Source organism: Jaculus jaculus, chromosome 7 (genome assembly GCF_020740685.1).
Source record: "Jaculus jaculus isolate mJacJac1 chromosome 7, mJacJac1.mat.Y.cur, whole genome shotgun sequence".
Taxonomy (NCBI): domain Eukaryota; kingdom Metazoa; phylum Chordata; class Mammalia; order Rodentia; family Dipodidae; genus Jaculus; species Jaculus jaculus.
The window spans coordinates 71,480,002-71,497,911 of record NC_059108.1 but is presented as its reverse complement, the minus strand read 5'-3'; positions in this window follow the sequence as shown (position 1 = coordinate 71,497,911).

The following is a 17,910-nucleotide window of genomic DNA, read 5'->3' as shown; positions in this document are numbered from 1 at the left end:
AGTGGAGGTGTACTTATCCCTGGATGAGGTAGGGTAGGACAGAGGTAAGTTGACTCTCTTTAGCTGTGATAGGTGGATCCAACCGGAGATTTCCTGAAGCTTTGCATCCATGGGATTGGTTAGGATCACCAGATGAGGTCCGGTCCAGCGTGGCTTGAGTCCCTGTGGGCAAGCCTGCTTACGGTAGACTTGATCCCTGGGGTTAAGTGATGGTTGGGGAAGAAGGCGGTCAGCATGTTGCCAGAGAAGGTTCCAAATAAAAGTGAATGTTTGTAAGTACCCATGGAGAGGAGTTTCTGGTAGTGAGGGAAGGTAGTTTAACAGGAAAGGGCACCTATACATGAGTTCAAAAGGGCTATGGAAGGAGGGGGCCTGAGGAGTAGCTCTGATTTGGGCTAAGGCAAGTGGGAGGAGCTGGGGCCTGGACAAGTGAAGTTCAGAACTCAGTTTAGACATGTCAGTTTTGCAAATAGTATTTGTTGCTTTCTACCTTGCCTGAGGACTGAGACCTATATGGAATATGAAATTTTCAATCTATTCCCAGAGCTCTGGATCCCTCCTGGGTTACCTTGGAAATGAAGGCTGGCCCATTGTCTGATTGAATGATAAGGGAAAGGCCAAAGTGAGGTAGAATAGATTCAAGAATGTAAGAGGTAACTATGTTTGTAGTTTCTCCTGTCGTAGGAAAAGCTTCAACCTATCCTAAGAAAGTATTTAGTCTCTTTAGGAGGAGGCATGTGAGTAAAATCTATTTGCCAGTCCACCCCAGGAAGTAAGCCTCTGTTGGTGGGCTTTGAAAGAGGGAAAAAGGAAAAAGGCTGAAGTTGAGTATGTTCTGTGGAGGCTGGATTCCCTGGCAATTCTGTCTGCAAAAGAGTTTTTCTTGGCCATCGGTGAGGTTAGAGCCTGGTGTCCCCTACAATGAATGACTGCTGCCTTTGTAGGAAGATAGGAGGCATGTAGCAGTTTAAGGATGAGGGGTCCATTAGTAATAGGGTTTTGATTTTGTTTTTGTTTTTTGTGTTTTTTTAGCTGAGAGGAAGCCACTCTCCTTTTAGATTGTAGCATGGTAATATAGAATATGGAAAGCATATTTAGAGTCAGTGTAGATGTTAACTGTCTTGCCTTGTGTCAGATTATGACTCTAGTGAGAGCTGTCAGCTCAGCCTTTTAGGATGTATTACCCGTAGGCAATGGGCCAGTCTCTATTATCTGGTCAATAGCATACCCCGCTATCTGAGAGTCCTGTGAGTTAATAGAACTGCCATCTATATACCAGGTATGATCGGGGTTGGTGAGAGGATATAGAGAGATTCTAGGATTGTGATAGGTGAGCTCCTCTAGGGTCTCTAAGCAGGAGTGTGTAAGTTGTTTGGGTAGAGGCAGGAGGGTAGCAGGGTTAAGTGGAAGACGAGTGAAGCATGATGTCAGTGTTGTCAAGGAAAGTGATGTGAAAGAGTTGAATTTTATATAGGGTCAGAGTAGACAAAAAAAGAGTTACAAAGTAGATCTTTAAGTCTGTGGGGGGAGAGGACAGTGAGTTGTTGCCCAAAAGTGAATTTCTGTCTTGAGCCAGAAGAGCAGTTGCAGAAAGAGCGCATAGTCACAGTTGCCAGCCCCAGACAGAGGTTTCTAGTTTTTAGAAAGATAAGCTACAGGGACAAAGGATGAACCCTTTACTTGACCCAAACTCCCAATGCCATACTCCCTTTTTCTGTGGAATAAAGAGACAGATGGTGCCTTCTCCTGCCTGTGCAATGCCCTCTTAAAGCCAGCCCTTGAACTTCCAGACCTTCAGCAGCCTTTTGTTGTTGTTGTTGTTGTTGTTGTTGTTGTTTATTCCATAGAAGGTGTTCACGAGGTTCTCCCTTAGCTTTGTCATAAAGGGGCTTTGCTAGGAGGGCAAAGTTTGGAATCCAGATTCTAAGGAACCCGGAAAATCCAAGAAAAGAGAGAATTTCTTCCTTAGAGGTAGGTGGGGAAAGAGAGCGAAGATGTTGTTTGTGGTCTAGGGTCAGTTGTGGTGAGTGGGGGTGAGGAGAAAGCCCAGGTACTTAACTTGGGTTAAAGAAAGTTGAGCTTTTTGTGGGGAAACTTGATATCCCTTAGATCCAAGAAAGTTAATAAGTTTGTTGGTATATAGTTTAGATAGAGAAAGAGAGGGTGAGCAGAGCAAAAGATCATATATATATTGTAAAAGTGTGCTAGGTGACAGATCCAGGGACAAGAGGTCAGTACAGAGAGCTTGACCAAATAGGTGGGGCTGTCCCTAAAACCCTGGGGAAGGACAGTCCAAATGAGTTGAGAGACAGTATGAGTATTGGGTCCTCCCAGGTGAAGGCGAAGAGATCATAGGAATTGGGGTGGAAAGGGATGGAGAGAGAGAGAGAGTTTTTGCATAAGATCTCAACCCAGGAGGGGAACAGGACAAGAGGATATTATGAGAAATGAATGGGAGAGGGGAGTGTCCCAGACTACACAGGGTAAGGAGGAGTGATATGCAGGGGCTGGGATAGGCTAATACCCAACACAGAGATATGCAAAGGAAAAGTCTTACCACAGTAGGATGGCAGGACTGACCAACTGACCCTCTGTATCTATGACAAATAAGACAGGTCTTCCTGCCAGCTGGACTGTGACCCTGGGCTCCTCCGTTGTGATATAGAGAGTGTTGGTGGAGGCCAAGGTCCCAAAGCACCATCAATCGTTGGCCACCAGGCCCAGAAGATCAGTGATTGGCTCTTGTGGGAGATGGGGAGAAGTGGCTGGCCTACCTTGTAAAGGCACAGAAAGGCAGTCGACCTTCCAGTGTCCAGAAGGTCTGCAGTGGGTCCTGGCAGATGGCACAGGTTGCAGCAGGCTTTTGCCCAGTGACCAGTGTGGCCACACTTGAAGCAGGGTCCTGGTGGTGAGCATGGTGGCCTTATCATCTTCTTTGGAGGAAATCTCAGGGCTGCAGCCAGGAACTGAAACTGTTGTCTGTCTCTGGCCACCCTTAGTCTGTTCCTGGTCCTTTCTGTTATTAAAAACTATAGCCAGGCATGGTGGCACATGCCTTTAATCCTAGTACCTGGGAGGCAGAGGTAGGAGGGTCACCATGAGTTCAAGGCCACCTGAGACTATATAGTGAATTCCAGGTCAGACTGAGCTAGAATGAGACCCTACCTTGAAAAAACAAAAACAAAAAACCCTGAAAACCTTTAAATGCCAGGTCAAGCAGATTTCATTGAGGAGTTTAAGGGCCCTTTTTTAAGCATTTAGGTTTTATCATGACGTCAGCAGATTGGGACAGGAAATTGGTACTGAGAACTATCATGCCCTCTTAGGAAGTGGTATTGTGGTATCAAGGCGAGTGTATTGGGTGAGTGCCTCAGTTAGGCGTCCCATAAACTCAGCTGGATTTCCATTAGGCCTCTGTGTAAGCATCCGGTTGTCAAAACTGACAAACTTACAGGATGCCTTTTGGAGGCCAGCTAGGAGATTTATTTGGGCTTACAGGGAAGCTCCATAATGGCAAGGGGAAATGATAGCATGAGCAGAGGGTGGACATCACCTCCTGGCTGACATCAGGTGGCCAACAGGAAAGTGTGCCAAATAATGGCAAGGGGAAACTGGCTATGATACCCCCAACAATACACTGCCTCCAGGAGGTATTCCCAAATCTCCATCAACTGGGAACCTAGCATTCAAAACACCTAAGTTTATGGGGGACACCTGAATTAAACCACCACACTGAGGGCTCTTGGTCCCCACAATAAATACCAATAACCCCATGGAAGAAGACCCTCAGCAGAATTGGGGAGGGGCAAGGGGGTCTCAGAGTATAACCTTTTTTATTAAAAATCATGAAGTAGGGCTGGATATCCATGACCTCTCAATGCCTGGTACTACCTACACAGGTCCCTCATAATAGGAGGAAAAGATGATGAAATCAAAATAAAAGAGAAAAATTAAAATGATGATGAAGAATCTATTTTTCCAGATCCTGATATAAGAGGCTGAAGAGATGGTTCAGTCAATAAAGTGCTTGCTGCACAAGCATGGGGACCTGAGTTCAGATCTCCATCTTCCACAAAAAAAGCCAGGCATAGTGATGTGTACTTATAATCCCAGTGCTGGGGAGGGGGAAACAGAAAGATCCAAGAACTTATTGGTTAGACCCAAATTAGTGGTCTCTAGGTTCAGTGAGAGAATCTGTCTCAAAAAATAAGGTGAAAAATAACTGAGAAAGGTATCCAATGTCAACCTTTAGCCTTCACACACACACACACACATACACACACATATGTACACTCACATGTGCGTGCCCCATGTATAAGAGTACAAATTCACACCACCCCCACACAAACTAATAGACATAAATGTAAAATGTAAACTCTAAAACAGAAGAAAATATGATATCATGGCCTTGGATTATAACAAAATCTTATAAATGACATGAACAGCTTGATCTATAAAAGAACTAAGAAGTTTTTTTAATATTTATTTATTTACTTGAGAGGGGAAAGAGGAAAGAAAGAAAAAGAAAATGGCACTGTAGGGCCTCCAGGCATTGCAAACTCCAGATGCATGTGCCCCTTTGTGCATCTGGCTTTCGTGGGTCCTTGAGAGTCAAACCAGGATCCTTTGGCTTTGCAGGCAAGTGCCTTAATCGCTAAGCCATCTCTCCAGCCCCAAGAAGTTTTTTGTTTTTTTTTAAATCAAAAGTAAGACTCTTCCCCTTCAAAAAACACTAATAAAATTGAAAGAAGCCAGGCACAGAGATGATTGCTTATCATAAGCACTCAAGAGCCCGAGGCAGGGGGCTGGGGAGATGTGGAGAAATTGCTCAGTGGTTAAAGGCACCTGTTTGAAAAGTCTTCGAGTTAGGGTTTAATTCCACAGCCACCCATTTAAAGCCAGATAGGCATTCATTAGCAGTGGCAAGAGACCCTGATGTGTACACACACACACACACACACACAGAGAGAGAGAGAGAGAGAGAGAGGGAGGGAGAGGGAGAGGACAAACAAATTAAAAGCAAGAGGATGAAGCAGAACTGTGAATTCAAGGCCAGCTTAGTCTAGAATGCATAGTAAGATCCAGTTGAAAGAAAGAAAAAGACAGAAAGGAAGGGAGGGAGGGAGGGAGGAGAGGACAACTAAGTCACAGAAATAATGTATTTTATTCTATTTTTATTTATTTGAGAGAAAGAGAGAAAATGGGCACACCAGGGCCTCTAGCCACTGCAAATGAACTCCAGATGCATTTGTCACCTTGTGCATCTGGCTTACATGAGTACCGAGGAATCGAACCTAGATCCTTGGACTTTGCAGACAAGTGCCTTAACCACTAAGCAATCTCTCCAGCCCAAAATAAAGTGTTTTAAATAATATATTTTTAAAGGCTTGAATATGGAATATATAAATGACTCTCAAAACAATAAGACCTTATCACAAAAAAAATTAACAAACAAAAACAAGGCTGGAAGGTATATAGCTCAGTGGTAGTAAAATACTTGCCTAAAGTCCTCAAGGTACTGGATTTAACCCCAGCACTGAATAGTAAAATAACAACCCAGTAAAATATGGCCAAGGGCTAGAGAGATGGCTTAGTGGTTAAGACGCTTGCCTGCTGTTGGCAGTCAGGTTCACATTGCTGGTAGAAAGCACCTGACCAAGAGAAGCTTGTGGGAAAAAGAGGTTTATTTTGGCTTACAGGCTCAAGTGGAAGGTCCACAATGGCAGGAGAAAATGATGGCATGAGCAGAGGGTGGACATCACCCCCTGGCCAACATAAGGTGGACCACAGCAACAGGAGAGTGTGCCAAACACTGGCTTGGGGAAACTGGCTATAACACCCATAAGCCCACCCCCAACAATACACTCCCTTGAGGAGGCATTAATTCCTAAATATCCATCAGCTGGGAACCTAGCATTCAGAACACGTAAGTTTATGGAGAACACCTGAATCAAACCACCACAACTGCAAAGCCAAAGGACCCATTTTTGACATTCCAGTTCCCACATAGATCAGATACACAAGGTGATGTATGTGCAAGGTCACACACATGCACAAGATGGCACATGTTTCTGGAGTTCTATTACAGTGGCTGGAGGCCCTAGTGTGCCAATTCTCTCTTTCTTGCTCTTGCTCTCTCATAAAAAAGGGGGGGGGCAGTTTGTTGGGTGTATTTGTCAATGTTCTCTAGAACAGAACCAATAGAATGAATTGTATTAAAAGGGAATTTATTGGATTAGTTTACTGCAGTAAAATGTCTATCAAAGGGCTTATAGTATGGCGTAGAAGTACAGTAATTGCCTAGCATTTATGGGGTCTTGTGTTCAATCCCTAGCACTTAAAAATATATACATATCTTAGGTCAGGCATGGTGGCACACACCTTTAGTCCCAGCACTAGGGAGGCAGAGGTAAGAGGACTGCTGTGAGTTTGAGGCTAGTCTGGGTCTACAGAGTGAATTCCAGGTCAGCCTGGCCTAGAGTGAGACCCTACCTCAACCCCCCCAAAAAAATATGTTAGAATAGTTAATATTAAAAGAGGTTGCACATAACAAATGTTGTCAAGTATATGGAAGAATTGATTGGGATCCTCATAAATTTCTTGATGAGAACATAAAGCATTCTGGAAACCATTTTGTAATTTTTTTTTCCATTCTTTTGTTTTTCTGTTTTTGCAACTGGGATTTATCAATGTCTTCAAAAGTGAAATATTTGACTTCCACATGATTGAGACATTCCTGTCAGACAGTGTTGCAAAAATATAATCTCAGACAAAGTTTGTGCTAAGCAACCTCTCCGGGAAAACTCCAACTAGGGAGTTACACAGCTGAAAGGGGAACTTGTCTTATTAGGGAAGGTACCTCTGTTACTGTTAAGTTACAGGTAAAAAGTTTAAACAGTAGGTAACTGATTAAAGAACTTGAAGAAAGGACTTCAGCATTTCTTGTATTGTTTATAAAAGCTAATCATCAAAGGAGTTTAAACATTAAAGAAAGCAGTGGACTTACTGTATCTGATAAAAGGATAGGGAGGGGGCTGGAGAGATGGTTTAGTGGTTAAGATGTTGCCTGAGAAGCCAAAGGACCCCAGGTGCACAAGGAGACACATGCATTTGGAGTTCGTTTGCAGGGGCTAGAGGCCCTGGTGTACCCATTCTCTCCTTCCCTCTCCCTCTTTCTGTCTCTCAAATAAATAAAATAAAATAATTTTTTAAAGAAAGGATAAAGGGGCTGGAGAGATGTCTTAGCAGTTAAGGTGCATGCCTGCGAAACCTAAGGACCTAGGTTCTATTCTCCAGGTCCCATGTAAGCCGGATGCACATGGTGGCACATGCATCAGGAGTTCTCTTGCAGTGGCTAAAAGCCCTGGTGTGCCCATTCTCTCTCTCCTTATCTATCTATCTATCTATATATTTATCTATCTATCTATCTCACCCCATGTTTCAAATAAATAAATAAAAATAAATCTTTTGGGGGGTGTTTTGAGGTAGGGTCTCACTCTAGCCCAGGCTGACCTGGAATTCACTATGGAGTCTCAGGGTGGCCCCAAACTCACGGCGATCCTCCTACCTCTGCCTACCGAGTGCTGGGATTAAAGGTGTGCGCCACCACACCCTGCTATAAAAATAAATCTTAAAAATTAAAAAAAGGAAAATAAATACACAGAAATCAGTAGCCTTCATATATGCTAACAACAAACACACAGAGGATGAAATCAGAGAATCACTCCCATTCACAATTGCATCAAAAAAAATAAAATACCTTGGAATAAACCTAACCAAGGAAGTAAAGAATCTATACAATGAGAACTTTAAAACACTCAAGCGAGAAATTGCAGAAGACACTAGAAAGTGGAGAAACATCCCTTGTTCCTGGATTGGAAGAATCAATATCGTGAAAATGGCAATCTTACCTAAAGCAATCTACACATTTAATGCAATCCCTATCAAAATTCCAAAGGCTTTCTTCATGGAAATAGAAAAAACAATCCAAAACTTCATTTGGAATCACAAAAAACCTCGAATATCTAAAATAGTACTGAGCAACAAAAAAGAGGCTGGTGGTATCACCATACCTGATTTTACCCTATACTACAGAGCCATAGTAACAAAAACAGCATGGTACTGGCACAAAAACAGACATGTAGATCAGTGGAACAGAATAGAGGACCCAGATGTAAGCCCAAGTAGCTATAGCCACCTGATATTCGATAAAAATGCCAAAAATACTCATTGGAGAAGAGACAGCCTCTTCAGCAAATGGTGTTTTGAAAACTGGATAAATATCTGCAGAAGGATGAAAATAGATTCTTCTCTCTCGCCATGCACAAGAATTAAGTCCAAATGGATTAAAGACCTTAACATCAGACTGGAAACTTTGAAACTGCTAGAGGAAAAAGTAGGGGAAACCCTTCAACATATTGGTCTTGGCAAAGACTTTCTGAATACAACCCCAATTGCTCAGGCAATAAAACCACAGATTAACCACTGGGACCTAATGAAATTACAAAGATTTTGCACTGCAAAGGACACAGTGAAAAAAGCAAAGAGGCAACCTACAGAATGGGAAAAAATCTTTGCCAGCTATATATCTGATAGAGGATTAATATCTAGGATATACAAAGAACTCAAAAAGTTAAATAATAAGGAATCAAAAAAGCCAATCAAAAAATGGGCTATGGAGCTAAATAGAGAGTTCTCAAAGGAAGAAATACGAATGGCATATAAGCATCTTAAAAAATGTTCTACGTCACTAGTCATCAGGGAAATGCAGATTAAAACTACATTGAGATTCCATCTCACTCCTGTCAGATTGGCCACCATCATGAAAACAAATGATCATAAATGTTGGCGGGGATGTGGAAAAAAAAGAACTCTTCTGCACTGCTGGTGGGAATGCAATCTGGTCCAGCCATTGTGGAAAACAGTGTGGAGGTTCCTAAAACAGCTAGAGATTGATCTACCATATGACCCAGCTATAGCGCTCCTAGGCATATATCCAAAGGACTCATCTCATTTCCTTAGAAGTACATGCTCAACCATGTTTATTGGTGCTCAATTTATAATAGCTGGGAAATGGAACCAGCCTAGATGTCCCTCAACAGATGAGTGGATAATGAAGATGTGGCACATTTATACAATGGAGTTCTACTCAGCGGTAAAGAAAAATGAAGTTATGAAATTTGCAGAAAAATGGATGGACCTGGAAAGTATTATACTAAGTCAGGTAACCCAGGCCCAGAAAGCCAAGCGCCACATGTTCTCTCTCATATGTGGATCCTAGCTACAGATGACTGGGCTTCTGCGTGAGAATGAAAATACTTAGTAGCAGAGGCCAGTAAGTTGAAAAGGAGACATAAAGGGTGGAGAAAGGAAGGAAGGAGGCTACTTAATAGGTTGATATTGTATATATGTAATTACAATGATTGTAATGGGGAGGTAATATGATGGAGAATGGAATTTCAAACGGGAAAGTGTGGGGGTGGGGAGGGAGGGAATTACCATGGGATATATTTTATAATCATGGAAAATGTTAATAAAAATTTAAAAAAAAAATTTAAAAAAGGGCTGGATGGATGGGTTAGCCATTAAGGCGTTGGCCTGCAAAGCCAAAGGACCCAGGTTCAACTCCCCAGGACCCACGTAAGCCAGGTGCACAAGGGGCACATGCATCTGGTGTTCATTTGCAGTGGCTGGATGCCCTGAGTGCCATTCTCTGTCTGCCTCTTTCTCCAATCTCTCTCTCTCTCTCTCTCTCTCAAATAAATAAATAAAACTGATTAAAAAAAAATTAAATAAAATAAAATAAAATAAATTTAAAAAAAAAACGAAAAGAAAAGGATGAAGAGCTGGGCGTGGTGGCACACGCCTTTAATCCCAACACTCGGGAGGCAGAGGTAGGAGGATCGCCATGAGTTCGAGGCTGCCCTGAGACAAGTGAATTCCAGGTCAGCCTGGGCTAGAGTGAAACCTTACCTCGAAAAACCAAAAAAAAAAAAAAAGAAAAGAAAAGGATGAAGGCTAGGCATGGTGGCACAGGCCTTTAATCCTAGCATTTGGAAGGCAAAGGTAGGAGGATCACTGTGAGTTTGAGGCCAGCCTAAGACTAAATAGTGATTTCCAGGTCAGTCTGAGCTAGAGTGAAACTCTACCTTGGTGAAAAAAAAAAGATAAGGAGGAGTTAGAAAAAAAATATTTTTGCCAATACTGCATGCAGATTTGGCAAAGTAATGCCTTCTAGTAAAGCACCTGACATGTCAAAGAATAGGACAGAAAAGAATGTGTAGAAAACCACACTCAAGATTAATGAAGAACATCTACTGCTGGAAATTATCACTGTGCCTGTATGGCACATATGGGTGAGTTAAAAGTTCAACTTTGAATCCTGACATATTCCATTCCTAGATACTTATATATAATTGAAAGTAAGCAAGGTGTGGTGTTGCATGCCTTTAATCCCAGAACTCGAGAGGCAGATGTAGGAGGATTGCCATGAGGTTCCAGGCCACTCTGAGACTACATGGGGAATTCTAGGTCAGCCTGGGCTAGAATGAAACCCTACCTAAAAAAAAAAAAAAAAAAAAAAAAAAGATGAAGAAGAAGCCTTATAATTGAAAGTATATGTCAGAGCTGGAAAGATGGCTTAGTAGTTAAAGGAGTATACTCACAAACCCTATAAGCCCAGATCTGATTTCCCAGCACCCACACAAAGCTTGATGCAAAAAGTGTTATATATGTTGAGCATTCATTGATAATAGCAAGAGACTCCATCATACACACACACACACACAAAATCGTTATTAAATAAAGAAAGGCCAGGCATGGTGGCCCACAGCTTTAATCCCAACACTAGAGAGGCAGAGGTAGGAGGATCACTGTGAATTTGAGGCCAGCCTGAGACTACATAGTGAATTCCAGGTTAGCCTGACTAGAGTGAGATCCTACCTCAAAAAAAAAAAAAAAAAAAAAAGAAGAAGAAGAAAAAGAAAAAGAAAGAAAAGAAGAGAAAAGAAAAGAAAGGCTGGAGAGATGGCTCATAAGTTAAGGCATTTGCTTTCAGAGCCTGCTGCCCTGGGTTTGACTCTTAAGTACTCGTGTAAAGCCAGATACACAAAGTGGTTCATGAGTCAGGAGTTTGTTTGCAGTGGCGAGAGGCCCTGGAGTGGTCATTCAACTCTCCTTCTGTTATACCCTGAATTCTTATGTTTGATCTTTTCATAGTGTCCTGGATATCTTGAAATTCCCATTCATACCTTGCTATTAGCTTGTCTTTCTCTTTCTTGGACTGTATTAGGTCTGCCATCTGGTCTTCTAGTATACTCTATTCTGTCCTTCATCCATTCCACTGGTGAGACTTTCCACGAAGTTTTTTTATTTCACTGACTGCATTCTTCAGTGCTAGGATTTCAGCCTGGTTTTTCTTCAGTATTTCTATTTCCTTACTCATGTCTTGTAATGACCTCTTTATTTCATTTAGCTGGTTTCCTGTGTTCTCTTTCAGGAGTTTGTTTTTCTTCTTTAATTCCTTTGTTTTCTTCTTTGATTCCCTTCATTTCTTCTCAGACTTCTTTGAGCATAAATCCCATCATTTTCTTAAAATCTTTGTCAGGCATTTCATCTAAAACAATCTCATTGGTGATCATTTGTGATGGATTTATAGTTTTTGGTGGAACTGTATTGTCTTGATGCTTTGAGTTTCTTGTATTGTAGCAACTTTTGCATCCTGAATTGATTTGATGCTTGGTTTTTATACTTATCTGCAATGTTTCCAGATGTGGCAGTCAACCTCCATATATCCTCAGGATGAGTTCAAGGTGCCAGGTGTAGCTCTTGTTCCCTCAATCAAGCCACAGAAGTAATCCTAGGTGTTGAGTTTGCTTGCTAAGCCAATATCCTAGTATACTGGGTGGAATAATTTACTGGCAAATTCTAAACTTCAACCGAGTAACATACACAATCAATAAAAACCAGTACAAAGTATGCAATTGTAGGGATTAAAACAAACAGTCTTATGAAGCCAAAATCCCTAAGGGTGTGTGTTGTTCTACACCGTTAATCTTGTCAGTTGGGAAATAAGGATTTCTGTTCTGAATTGGGTTCCAGGTCAATTTGGATCTGGATCAGATACTGCTCCCAATGACAGAAGCAAAAGACAAAGGCCTTATAAATATGAAAGCATCAAAGGCAACAATATTCAACCCCCAAATACAGTTTATTTGGAAATGGTAAATCCAACCAAGAATATGTAACTCATAACCTGCTCTGACAAGGGAAGAGAGATTAACTCTTCCATTGCAGGCCTATGTACCTGTTTTGTTGTTATTATTGTTATTTTTTTGTTTGTTTTTGTAACTCAGCCTTGTTACCTTTTGGGGTGGCTTCTAATCTCACCAATCATACACACACACACACACAAAATCATTATTAAATAAAGAAAGGCCAGGCATGGTGGCCCACAGCTTTAATCCCAACACTAGAGAGGCAGAGGTAGGAGGACATTATACTACAAGGGCTCATAACTTCCCCCATCATAGGTGGTGGGGCTGGAGTTCTGGTCAGCTGTGCTGGCTGCTCGGCCACTGGGGGCTGAATGCTGGAGGTTCGCAGTTCTGATGGTGGGGGATGGGAGAGTTCAGACTTCTGGAGTTGCTCGCACTTTCAGTAGCTCTTTAGTTGATCTCAGCTGTCTTTCTTTCAGATTTCTTAACTTTGCAAGAAGGCTGATGGAGTTGAAAAGTCTGTTGCTTAGTCTCTGCTGCTGCTGCCGCCTGGCGTGCCTGGCGGGGCAGTGCCAGGTGGGTGCACAGAGCACAGATGGTGGGACGCAAGCACCTCTGGCCATTTTCCTCCTTTCCTGTGGATCTCGGTCTCTCTGGCTTCTCTGCTGTGTCTAAGAATAACCTATACTCCCTCACTTTTCAGCAGAAGAGTGTATTTTGCTGGGGTTTTGCTTAAATCCCTCCCTAGGCTGGTTTAGCATGGCTCCTATGCTGCCATCTTACCTGGAAGCCTCTCAACTCCCTCTCTCTCTCTCTCTCTCTCTCCCTTTCTCTCTCTCTCTTCTCTCTGATTGCAAATAAAATAAAAATCCTTTATTTTTAAAAATATTTTATTTATTTTATTAAGAGAGAGAGAGAGAAAGAGGCAGATAGAGTGACAAAGAGACAAAGGGCAGGCCAGGGCATCTAGCCACAGCAAATGAACTCCAGACACATGTGCCACCTTGTGGATCTGGCTGTAAGTGGGTACTGAAGAATCAAACCCAGATCCTTAGGCTTTGCAGGCAATCACTTTATCCACTAAGCCATCTCTCCAGCCCTAAAATATTTTTCTTTTTATTGACAAGTTCCATGATTATAGACAATAAACCATGCTAATTCACTTCCGACTCCCAATTCCCCTTCACAACTCTTACTCTCCATCATATCCTCCCCCACTTTCATTCAGTCTTTCTTTTATTTTTGATGTCATCTTTTCCTCCTATTATAATGGTCTTGTGTAGGTACTATCAGTCACTGCAAGGACATGGATATTCAGGCCATCTTGTGACTGGAGGAACACATTGTAAGGCACCCTACCCTTCCTTTGGCTCTTACATTCTTTCTGCCACCTCTTCTGCAATGGACCCTGAGCCTTGGAAGGTGTGATAGAGATGTTTCAGTGCTGAGCACTCCTCTGTCACTTCTTCTCAGCACTATGGTGCCTTCTTCTTTTTGTGTGTGTGGGGGGGGGGGGCGGGTTGAAGTAGGTATGGTGCCTTCTAAATCATCCCAAAATCCCTGCCATCTGAACAGAGAAGCTTCTCAAACCAAAAGTGAGAGTAGCATAAATATATGGGTATGAAGTTTATGAGAAGTGCTTACTGGACAGTTTAGTAAGCACAATATATGCATTTAGGCAGACACTAGCAGACATTATACTACAGGGCTCATAACTTCCCCCATCATAGGTTTTTCAGTACCAGGCTCCTGTAGAGCGGGCCTCCAGTTCAATTAGAGAGCTGTTGATTTCCCCTATAACAGACATGCCATGATTGTACCCATTGGTTCATTTGGCCTGGCTGGCCCAATTTAATGCTTGCAGTGTCCAGTGTTATTTATCTCCATTGGTTAATTCTGTTATTCCCATGGAACTGCATGCAACATAGTTTTTTTCCAGCTTTCTGTCAGCTGATCTACATGGAGGAAGGTTTCAGCTCAACTCCAGCAGGATTTCTCAGTGACCTTGCAGCCTAAGCATGTGGGAGTCTTTAGCTACAGGGTCTTACCATCCATTCCTGGTTGGAAACCAAGAGCCACAGCAATGGCCTATAATGTTTTGGGGGTCATCAGGGACCTCCCTAGCGAACAACTCACTGAAAGGTATCCCATCCCTGACAATGAAAAATTTCTAGTAACAATCTATAGCTTCTGGGTGTGCCATTGTCCAAGAAAAGTATGTTTCCATATGACTTATTCATACCCTCGTAGATTTTGATTATCCCTACCCCCACCTTTTCTTTTCTTTTTTTAATATTATTTATTTATTTATTTGAGAGCGACAGACACAGAGAGAAAGACAGATAGAGGAAGAGAGAGAGAATGGGTGCGCCAGGGCTTCCAGCCTCTGCAAACGAACTCCAGATGTGTGCGCCCCCTTGTGCATCTGGCTAACGTGGGACCTGGGGAACCGAGCCTCGAACCGGGGTCCTTAGGCTTCACAGGCAAGCGCTTAACTGCTAAGCCATCTCTCCAGCCCCCCCCCACACCTTTTCTTTACTAAGTCTCTTCCCCTGACCTTCCCCCATTAATCTGTTCTACTTACATATATACAATACCATCCTATTAAATCCTCCCTTTTCCTCCTTCCTTTATATCCCTTTTCTAGCTTACTAGCCTCGGTTACTGAATTTTATTCCAACTCACATAGAAGTCCAAACAGTTGTAGCTAGTATCCACATATGAGAGAGAACATGTGACATTTGGCCTGGGTTACCACAGTACATATAATCCTTTCCATGTCCATCCATTTCCCTGCAAATTTCATGATTTCATTTTTCTTTACTACTGAATAGAACTCCATTGTATAAATGTGCCACGTCTTCATTATCCACTCATAAGTTGAGGGACATCTAGGCTGGTTCTGTTCCCTAGCTATTGTCAATAGATCAACAACAAACATGGATGTGCAAATATCTCTAAGGTAGTGCAACAAGTCCTTAGGATCTATGCCTAGGAGTGGTATAGCTGGGTCATATGGTAAATCTATTTTTAGCTGTCTCAAGAACCTCCACACTGATTTCCACAATGGCTGAACCAGATTACACTCCCAACAATGTAGAAGGGTTCCTCTTTTTCCACATCCTCACCTGCATGTATTGTCATTTGTTTTCATGATGTTAGCCATTCTGACAGGAGAGAGATGGAATCTTAAAGTATTTTTAATTTGTATTTCCCTGATAGCTACTAATTATAGGAGGAAAAGATGATAACATCAAAATAAAAGAGAGACTGATTGAGAGGGGAGGGGATATTATGGAGAGTGTAGTTTCAAAGGAGAAGGTGGGGAGAGGGAGAGAATTACCATGGGATATTGCTTATAATCATGGTGGTTGTCAATAAAAAAATAATAATTAAATAAAGTATTTTTTAAAAGAAAATAAGGCTGGAGAAATGGCTTAGCAATTAAGACACTTGCCTGCAAAGCCAAAAGACTCAGGTTGAAATCTCCAGGACCCATGTAAGCCAGATGCACAGGATCCAAGCATCTGGAATTCGTTTGCAGTGGCTACAGGCCCTGGCATGCCCATTCTCTCTCCCCTCATCTCCCTCTCTGTCTCTTTATTTCTCTTTCTCAAATAAATAAATAATTTTTTTTAATTAAGGAGAACATTTCCTGCTGAGGTTTTTTTTTTTTTTTTTTTTTCACAAAAAGAAAGTAGGGCTGAGGGATACCTTAGTGGTTAATGCACATGCCTGCAAATCCAAAGGACCCAGGTTCAATTCCCCAGGAAAGCCATTTGCACAAGGTGGCACATGCTTCTGGAGTTCATTTGCAGTGGTTAAAGGCCCGGCATGCCTATTCTCTCTGTCTCTATCTACCTCTTTCTCTCTTCCTCTCTTTCAAATAAAAATAAATAAGTAACTAAAACAAGAAAGTATATGACATTTTCATTGCTCTCATGGACTCACAGCAGCTGTGGTTTCCTTCATAGATTGAGCACATCTACATTCGCTCATAGATAAAGAAGGGGCTCATGACACTCCACTTCTCCCAGAAGAGCTATGCCATTACTGGGGCAGGGGGAGTAAAGTTCTTCATGGTATAGCCCCTCCCATGTTCCAGTTACATGTTACAGTAAGTAGGCCCCTATGCAAGCAACTCTAACTTAACTCAGTGCTCCCCCCACCCCACCCAAAGACAAGAAGTAGGAATGGATTAGTGGGAAAAAAGAAGAGGAAGTTTTAAAGTAGTGGGAAGGAAATATGATAGCATAATGAGGGTTGGATATGGTAATGAAGGGTAAATATGGTCAAATATATACATCTATGAAATTGTCAAAATGAAAGTTTATAAAAGCATGAAAGGAGGGCTGGAGAGATGGCTTAGTGGTTAAGCGCTTGCCTGTGAAGCCTAAGGACCCCGGTTCGAGGCTCGGTTCCCCAGGTCCCACATTAGCCAGATGCACAAGGGGGCGCACGCGTCTGGAGTTCGTTTGCAGAGGCTGGAAGCCCTGGCACGCCCATTCTCTCTCTCCTTCTATCTGTCTTTCTCTCTGTGTCTGTCACTCTCAAAAAAAAAAAAAAAAAAAAATTAAAAAAAAAAAAGCATGAAAGGAGAGAGAGTGGCTGGAGAGATGAAGGGTTACAGAGTTTAGTGGGGAAAAGACAAGAGAATGTAACTGTGGTAAATATAATCAAAACTCATAGGGGCTGGAGAGAGAGCTCTGCAGTTAAAGGCACTTGCTTGCAAAGACTGCTGGCCTTGATTCAATTCCCCAACCAACCATGTAAGCAGACAGAAAAAGTGGAACAAGTGACTGGTGCTCATTGGCAAAAGGCCTTGGTGCACACATGTGCACATACACACGCACATACATTAATTAAATAATTAATCTTCAAAAATACATTACATACATTGTCAAAAATAAGTTATTAGCCAGGCACGGTGGCACATGCCTTTAATCCCAGCACTCAGAAGACAGAGCTAGGATGATCACTGAGTTCAAGGCCAGCCTTACTACATAGTGAATTCCAGGTCTGCCTGGTCTAGAACAAGACCCTACCTCAAAAAATAAAATAAAATAGGATGGCTAAACAGTTAAGATGTTTGCCTACAAAGCCAAAGGACTCAGGTTTGGTTCCCCAGGACCCACGTAAGCCAGCTGGACAAGGTGGCACATGCATTTGGAGTTCATTTGCAGTGGCTAGAGGATCTGGTGTGCCCATTCTCTCATTCTCTGTCCCTATCTTTCTGGTGCTCTCTGAGACATATAAAATTAAAAATAGTTGGGCATAGTAGTGCACCCCTTTAATCCCAGAAGCACAGGTAGGAAGATCTCATGAGTTCGAGGCCACCCTGAGACTACATAGTGAATTCCAGGTCATCCTGGAATATAGTTAAACCCTGCCTCCAAACCCAAAACAAAACAGAACAAAATAAATTAAATTAATAGTTTTTTATTTTTATTTTTTGTTTTTGTTTTTCGAGGTAGGGTCTCACTCTAGCCCAGGCTGACCTGGAACTCACAATGCAGTCTCAGGGTGGCCTCACACTCATAGAGATCCTCCTACCTCTGCCTCCCAAGGGCTGGGATTAAAGGGCATGTGCACCACTACACCTGGCTAAAATTAAATAAATAGGTTTGGTTTTGTTTAATTTTTTTCCAGTTTTTCAAGGTAGGGTTTCACTCTAGCTCAGGTTGACCTGAACTAT